At 37.0% G+C, this 7,599-nt stretch overlaps 1 long non-coding RNA gene across 1 annotated transcript; it reads right to left on the bottom strand.

Annotated features, from left to right (window-relative positions):
* Positions 1–6,500: 6,500 nt before the first annotated feature.
* LOC107834067 (uncharacterized) lies at positions 6,501–7,223 on the bottom strand. The gene is made up of 2 exons (XR_001659849.1): positions 7,081–7,223; positions 6,501–6,997 (listed from the first exon to the last, which is right to left on the bottom strand). It is a non-coding gene; the product is annotated as an uncharacterized LOC107834067 (long non-coding RNA).
* Between the last annotated feature and the right edge of the window lie 376 nt (positions 7,224–7,599).

Genomic DNA, 7,599 nt, shown 5'->3' with positions numbered 1-7,599 from the left:
GATGTCACAAGAGGTTTGAGCAGAGAGCTTATAAACTGTGACAGCCTGACAAACCACTGGACTGCTCAGCAGACAGACGAGGACGAAACGTTACACCCAGTGAGTACCTGCCAGTTCCTATACGTCTTTTTTTTTTTTTTTTTTTACTGACCCTAAATTCTTGCTTTAGGTTTGGATTTTTACAGATGTTTTGTTTTGGTTTGTGATGCAAGATTTCTGCTAAATCTGTTTTTTCTTTTTCAAGATTTTCAAAGGCAAGTGATTTTTATCAAGCAAGAATGGATGCCAATGTAAAACCATTACCAAAACCTGGATTATTTTATCAAAAATATAAATCAGTTTCATTCTACAATAAATTTTTATAAATCATGACAAGCGTTTGAATTTTTCCACTAATATTTTTTGATTATAAAATAATTCACTCATCAAATCCTCTGGGTGTTCATTGATTCAGTATTAATAATCAACAGTCAATGAGAAATGCCTGATATCAGCTTTTATTATTTTTAACCTCATATTGAAATCTGTTTTTTATTATATGTTTTTATTTCATAAATGTTTTTCTTTACCAATTTGCATGTCATTCTATACAAAAACATTTCTGTAAAGATGTATGTTGTGAGTTGATGAAAAAGTAATTATACATTTTAGATCATTTCAAGTAGCATCAAATAAAACAATACAGGCAGATGATGCAATGTTAAAGGACCAGATTTAATTTTTCATGCATCTTTTTAATAAGTGGTGGCCCTCACCCCAACTGTAGAGAACTGGAGAAAACAAAGTCTAACGTTGATGAAACCCTTTGTGTTTCTCCAGGAGGTCATCAGCATCAGAATCACCATGTATCACCTGAGAGTGCCTGTGTTTCTCCTGGTGGTTCTTGTGTTGCTCCGCTGCATCGCAGCCGCTCCAAGCCACAGGTGAGCAGCAGGAAATGAGCTGGAGAATCTACGAAGTGGACAGTTGTTCTGTAACTTAGCTTTACTGATCAAATCCATTCAAACATGAACCTAGATAAAATAATATTCTAGCAGATAACTGGTAGCAACACATGGCAACGTTTATTTTCCCGATGGGGAACCTCGTCTTCTTCTTTACAGGGCCAGCTCACATCTATTGTACACAGCAACAGCGCCACCAATGGCAATTCGCTATATTTCCTTTATTTTCAGATTTCCAACCAAACGGCCTCCAACACACAGGAGCAGTGTTGTAGTCAAGAAGACCAAGGGCTTGACTACAACAATCCAATAATCAGATTAAAGTTATGCATAGTATAATGACCGTCATTCCAGGATGAAAACAAACAATATAATGTTTGTTTTCCCTGTCATTTTCAGCCGCAAACATTTAACTAAAATATCTACAGTTATGTGTTTCTGTCTCTGCCTCCCTCTGACTCTCTGCAGCCTGATGTTCCTGCATGGATTCGTGGATTTACAACAGACACTACAGTAATGTACAGTGTCAGAATGTGAACTAAAGATAAAAAGTATATTTTTATCATACAGAACGAGAATTTAAGCAACTTAATTTTTAGATGTATACATTATTATACATCTCAACTCTATTTACTGTGTGGCAAAAATGTTCACAAATTTATTTTTAAACCTCTCCTCAAGCACTCATAATAAAATAGTTTAGTTTATATAAAAAAATTAAAAACAGCTAATACATATTTCAATAAACTAAATGAAGATCTCACCAGAGCTTCTTCATTTTTCTTCAGCATCATTCGAGCACTGCTGTTCTCCTAAATATCTAAATAATATAATATAATTTAATATAAATACATGTTAAGTGGTCGAGTATGATCAGATGTTGCTCACTTTAAATAATAAAAAGTTTCATTTCGCTGCTGTTTCAGTCTCATTCTAAATCATTGCGACTAGACTAGCTAACTTTTAAACAAAGTTAGCAGTAAAATTTTGGACATGTGACTATTGTGCAAACCTAGGATGGCTGGTTCTCACTCGGTCTCTCTGGACTAGCAGCTAGTTTAAAGAGGGTATCGTCAGCGTGAAATGCTTTGACCCTTTTCCATCTTTAATCCAGGAACTTCAGTCCCGGCTCCTCCGACGACGAGGAAGAAAATGCTCTTCCAGCCAAGGAAGGCCTCACGGGCGCGCGGCTGCAGAGGAGGCTCGCAGCACCAAACAGGTACGCGCTTGTGAACACGTGTTTTTACCGTGTAAAAACATGTCCTTTTTTGTTTTTTTTTAACGTCACGTTTTAATCTGTTTCAGTAAAAAGCCAGTGTGCCACACAACTACCTGTTTGGCCAATAGTTTAGCAGATTTGATGGGCCATAAAGGCAAAGGAAAAGGAGACGTGGGCCCGGACTCCTACGGCAAGAGGGACATTCAGCCTCCCGGCTACCTGCCTTTCTAGTACAAACTGGGAGAATACCCCAGTGACCTAATGATCATGTGTAACGGTGAACAAATGAATGACGACTCTGGTTGATAAATCACATCATAAGATGATTTTTTAAAAATCATTTTATAAGCTTCAAGACTACAGTGCCTTTGATCTAAGCCATCTGAATCCACACATGTTTTCTTCCAGCTTCGTGAATCTCGTAAATCACAGCACTAATGAAATGAAGAAAAATTTTGCCTCTCAAAAAAATTCTTGCAGATTTCTGTTTCAGCACAATATGTCAATTAAATCAATAAAAAGTATTTCTTCCTCAACAGGTTGGGGTAGAAAACACAGTGAGCATTTTGTGTCCCTTGCTCCTTATTTAAGACTGCTTCTGAATCTGTCTGTCAGTCACAGGGAATGAATGAGCTATTTAATCGTGTTTGTTAAATGTTGCCACAGGTAACTCTAAAGTAATGCTTTGTTTGCTGTGACACCCTACTGCTCACCTATGATATGTAATCACTAAACTTAGCCTGGAAACACACAAGCTTTGAATATTCACAACCCTTCAGGTTTGCTCTATTTCGTAAATTTTTTGTTTAGGAATATATACTGCTACTCCTGTTTTACCATTTTCCTCTTTTGATGCATCTGTATATATTTGTGTCATGTTTTCATACATTATTTCTAAATACTGCTGAATAATTGGATAAAAACCTCCACAGGACTGTTCTATTTTTTTTTTGTTTCTAAATTTACTATTGGCATTTCAAATAACCATGGAGCAATTTTAGATTTAATTACAGTTTTACAGCATGCTATATTATTTATCTCCAAATGATCTACATAGACATTCCCTTCCCATCCAAAACTCCTATCGTTATGACCATATTCCCGACATTCTCTGAATACCTGTGCGGTAGACTGATTTTCCTCACGCCCTTGTAAATTTAATCAATACTTCGCTGACAGTTTCATCCGCCTTAAGTCCAGTGGCATTTCTCCTGTAATCACCTGCAGAGTAGGAATTGGAGAGGTTCGAAAAGCACCACAACATATCCTAAGCGCTTTAGCTTGGATTCTGTCTAAATCTAATAAGAAAGAAATTTGCAGCTGACTTATAAACAATACATCCATAGTCAAGGATTTATTTGGTTTACACAGAAGCTATTTATTCTTTTTTGGAAAGGTTTATTAACATTTTGATTGTTACAGAATCTCATGTTGTTGAGGTTTATAGCACTTGATAAAATCAGACAATAAAAGGCAACTGATAATTCTTCACAACAAATATTACTGAATTGTGAAGCTGCTTTTTAACTGTAGGCAAGCATTCAGCAAATATTCCATAAATTAAGAGCATGACTGAAAAGTCACTTTGTTACTAATTCCATCACCAAGTGAAATACATTATATAGATTAATTAGATTACTTTTGTTTTAACATATTTATATGAAGTAATATGTTTAATACCTTCTAAGAGGTTATTTTTGAAAGGTAATATTAATCTGACAAGCCTGATCAGGACGTATATCCTAATTTTTTGAATAAGACTGAAAGGCATTCACGTTTAAGTTTTGGCATTATTCTTAGCTCCAAAGAAAAAGAAAAGGCCTTCCAGTAACTGTGGGTGCCTCAGCGACCCCCTGGCTCCTCCTCATCTCCACCAACTTGGAACGCAAAGTTACACCCTTGCTTTAGACATGAAGTGAGGTGAGGAAAAGTGGGCATAAACAATTTACAGGACTCTTTATTGTGTAATTGAATGCCTTGTGTTTTTGTTTTTTTATTTATTTAAATTCATTTTTTTATGTTAACTGTTGAAAATAAAATGTTACATTCACCAGATGTAACCATGTTCAGATTTATAGCGTAACTGTGTAAACACTAGATGACGACTTACTGGCACTGAAAGTAAAATTAATTAAAGTAGAACCCAGAATAGATGACCTATACCAAACAGTGTACACTTACTAACATAACAAATATTAAGAAATTTACCCATGGAATCATATTTAATACCCATATCTACATATTAAAGACAGAACANTTATTCTGTTTTGGAAAGGTTTAATAACATTTTGATTGTTACAGAATCTCATGTTGTTGAGGTTTATAGCACTTGATAAGATTCTTCACAACAAATATTACTGATTTGTGAAGCTGCTTTTTAACTGTAGGCAAGCATTCAGCAAATATTCCATAAATTAAGAGCATGACTGAAAAGTCACTTTGTTACTAATTCCATCACCGAGTGAAATACATTATATAGATTAATTAGATTACTTTTGTTTTAACATATTTGTATGAAGTAATATGTTTAATACCTGCTAAGAGGTTATTTTTGAAAGGTAATATTAATCTGACAAGCCTGATCAGGACGTATATCCTAATTTTTTGAATAAGACTGAAAGGCATTCACATTTAAGTTTTGGCATTATTCTTAGCTCTAAAGAAAAAGAAAAGGCCTTCCAGTAACTGTGGGTGCCTCAGCGACCCCCTGGCTCCTCCTCGTCCCCACCAACTTGGGGACACCCTTGCTTTAGACATAAAGTGAGGTGAGGAAAAGTGGGCTTAAACAATTTACAGGACTCTTTATTGTGTAATTGAAAGCCTTGTGTTTTTATGTTTTTTTATTTATTTAAATTCATTTTTTTATGTTAACTGTTGAAAATAAAATGTTACATTCACCAGATGTAACCATGTTCAGATTTATAGCGTAACTGTGTAAACACTAGATGACGACTTACTGGCACTGAAAGTAAAATTAATTAAAGTAGAACCCAGAATAGATGACCTATACCAAACAGTGTACACTTACTAACATAACAAATATTAAGAAATTTACCCATGGAATCATATTTAATACCCATATCTACATATTAAAGACAGAACAGAAAGAAAGGACAGAGCAGACAGAAAAGTGCAAAGGCACAAAGCGACGGCTTATTGATGGCATCTTCCAGCGAAAAGACTGAGCTTGAAGTACATTTTATGGTTAAAGAGAGACAAAGATACACTTTTATACACTTAGGTATCAAGTTCTTTCCTTTAAAGTTATGTACTGCTTTGTGTGTGTCTATTGCAGAAAATCTAGATAAAATACACAGAGGTTCATGGTTGTAAAGTGAAAATATGTGAAAAAGTTCAAGAGGATGTGGATGGGTTTGCAAAGACCAGGTAAAGTGTTACCATCATGGTGTTGGGTGATGTGCAATGTTGGTTTTCCACAAAAGTCCCAATTTGGGTCTCATCTGACCAGAATGCCTTCTTTCATATTTGTCTTTGTTCACACTGGAACGTTTTTAACTATTTGTGTCCTACCTTCACAAAAGGTAGGACACAAGTTCCAGAGGGAAAATGTTACAGTTATATTCACATGTGTTGTGAAAACACTGACGTATTAGCCAAACCGCTAACCTTACCTATAACCCCAACTGTGTGTGTTGTGCTGCAGCACCTTAAGTGTCTGCAGCTGCATAAAGTTAATCAAAACTAATCTTTTGTGAAGACTTTACCTTCATGTCCTATGCTCTATATTTAGCACCACCTACAGGTCTGGGAGAGTAAAAAAGCGTTTTGTTCTGTTTTTGGCGTTTCCGTGTGGCTCGAAACATTTCTAGAAACGTTCTCAGCTGGAGATGTGGGTATTTTTAAAACCGACGACCCATTTTATAAAATAATAAAAAACATCCTCATGTGGATGGGATCTAAAATGGCTCATGGTTTCTTCTGGTTTTCTTTCTACAGTGACTTTCTTCTGATCAGTCCTCCATAAAGGTCACATTTGTTGAGTGCCGACCAAACAATCGTCCTGTTGACATCCTTTGCCATTTTCTGCCATTTTCTGGCTCTCCAGGACTGGATTTGGACACCCATGGTTGTTGTGTAAATTGACGAAATAGAGCAAACCTGAAGGATTGTGAATATTCAAAGCTTGTGTGTTTCCAGGCTAAGTTTAGTGATTACATATCATAGGTGAGCAGTAGGGTGTCACAGCAAACAAAGCATTACTTTAGAGTTACCTGTGGCAACATTTAACAAACACGATTAAATAGCTCATTCATTCCCTGTGACTGACAGACAGATTCAGAAGCAGTCTTAAATAAGGAGCAAGGGACACAAAATGCTCACTGTGTTTTCTACCCCAACCTGTTGAGGAAGAAATACTTTTATTGATTTAATTGGCATATTGTGCTGAAACAGAAATCTGCAAGAATTTTTTTGTGAGAAGCAAAATTTTTCTTCATTTCATTAGTGCTGTGATTTACGAGATTCACGAAGCTGGAAGAAAACATGTGGGGATTCAGATGGCTTAGATCAAAGGCACTGTAGTCTTGAAGCTTATAAAATGATTTTTAAAAAATCATCTTATGATGTGATTTATCAACCAGAGTCGTCATTCATTCGTTCACCGTTACACATGATCATTAGGTCACTGGGGTATTCTCCCAGTTTGTACTAGAAAGGCAGGTAGCCGGGAGGCTAAATGTCCCTCTTGCCGAAGCTCTTTGGGCCCACGTTCATGGGGGTTTTTGGGGTACCACGTACATTATTCATCAGCATCTCTCCTAAGTTATGGGTCAAACAGGTAGACAAGTTGCAGATTCGCTTCTGTAAGCGATGACTGAAACAGATAAAACGTGACGTTAAAAAAACAAAAAAGGACATGTTTTTACACGACAAAAACTCGTGTTCACAAGCGCGTACCTGTTCGGTGCTGTGAGCCTCCTCTGCAGCCGCGCACCCGTGAGGCCTCCCTTGGCTGGAAGAGCATTTTCTTGCTCGTCGTCGGAGGAGCCGGGACTGAAGTTCCTGGATTAAAGATGGAAAAGGGTCAAAGCATTTCACGCTTATGATACCCTCTTTAAACTAGCTGCTAGTCCAGAGAGACTGAGTGAGAGGGAAGAAAGTGGCCACTTAGTCAGCCATCCTAGGTTTGCACTGCAGGGTCCGGGCCTGGCCCAGCCCGGCTCTGTTTGACCCGGTCCTATTATGCTCCTGTCCAGTGTTGCAGTACTCGAGACNTTTTTTACTCTCCCAGACCTGTAGGTGGTGCTAAATATAGAGCATAGGACATGAACGTAAAGTCTTCACAAAAGATTAGTTTTGATTAACTTTATGCAGCTGCAGACACTTAAGGTGCTGCAGCACAACACACACAGTTGGGGTTATAGGTAAGGTTAGCAGTTTGGCTAATATGTCAGCGTTTTCACAACACATGTGAAT

The sequence above is a fragment of the Poecilia formosa genome, unplaced genomic scaffold (genome assembly GCF_000485575.1).
Source record: "Poecilia formosa unplaced genomic scaffold, Poecilia_formosa-5.1.2 Scaffold9, whole genome shotgun sequence".
NCBI classification, from domain to species: Eukaryota; Metazoa; Chordata; class Actinopteri; order Cyprinodontiformes; family Poeciliidae; genus Poecilia; species Poecilia formosa.
This window is presented reverse-complemented; position numbering and strand designations above follow the sequence as displayed.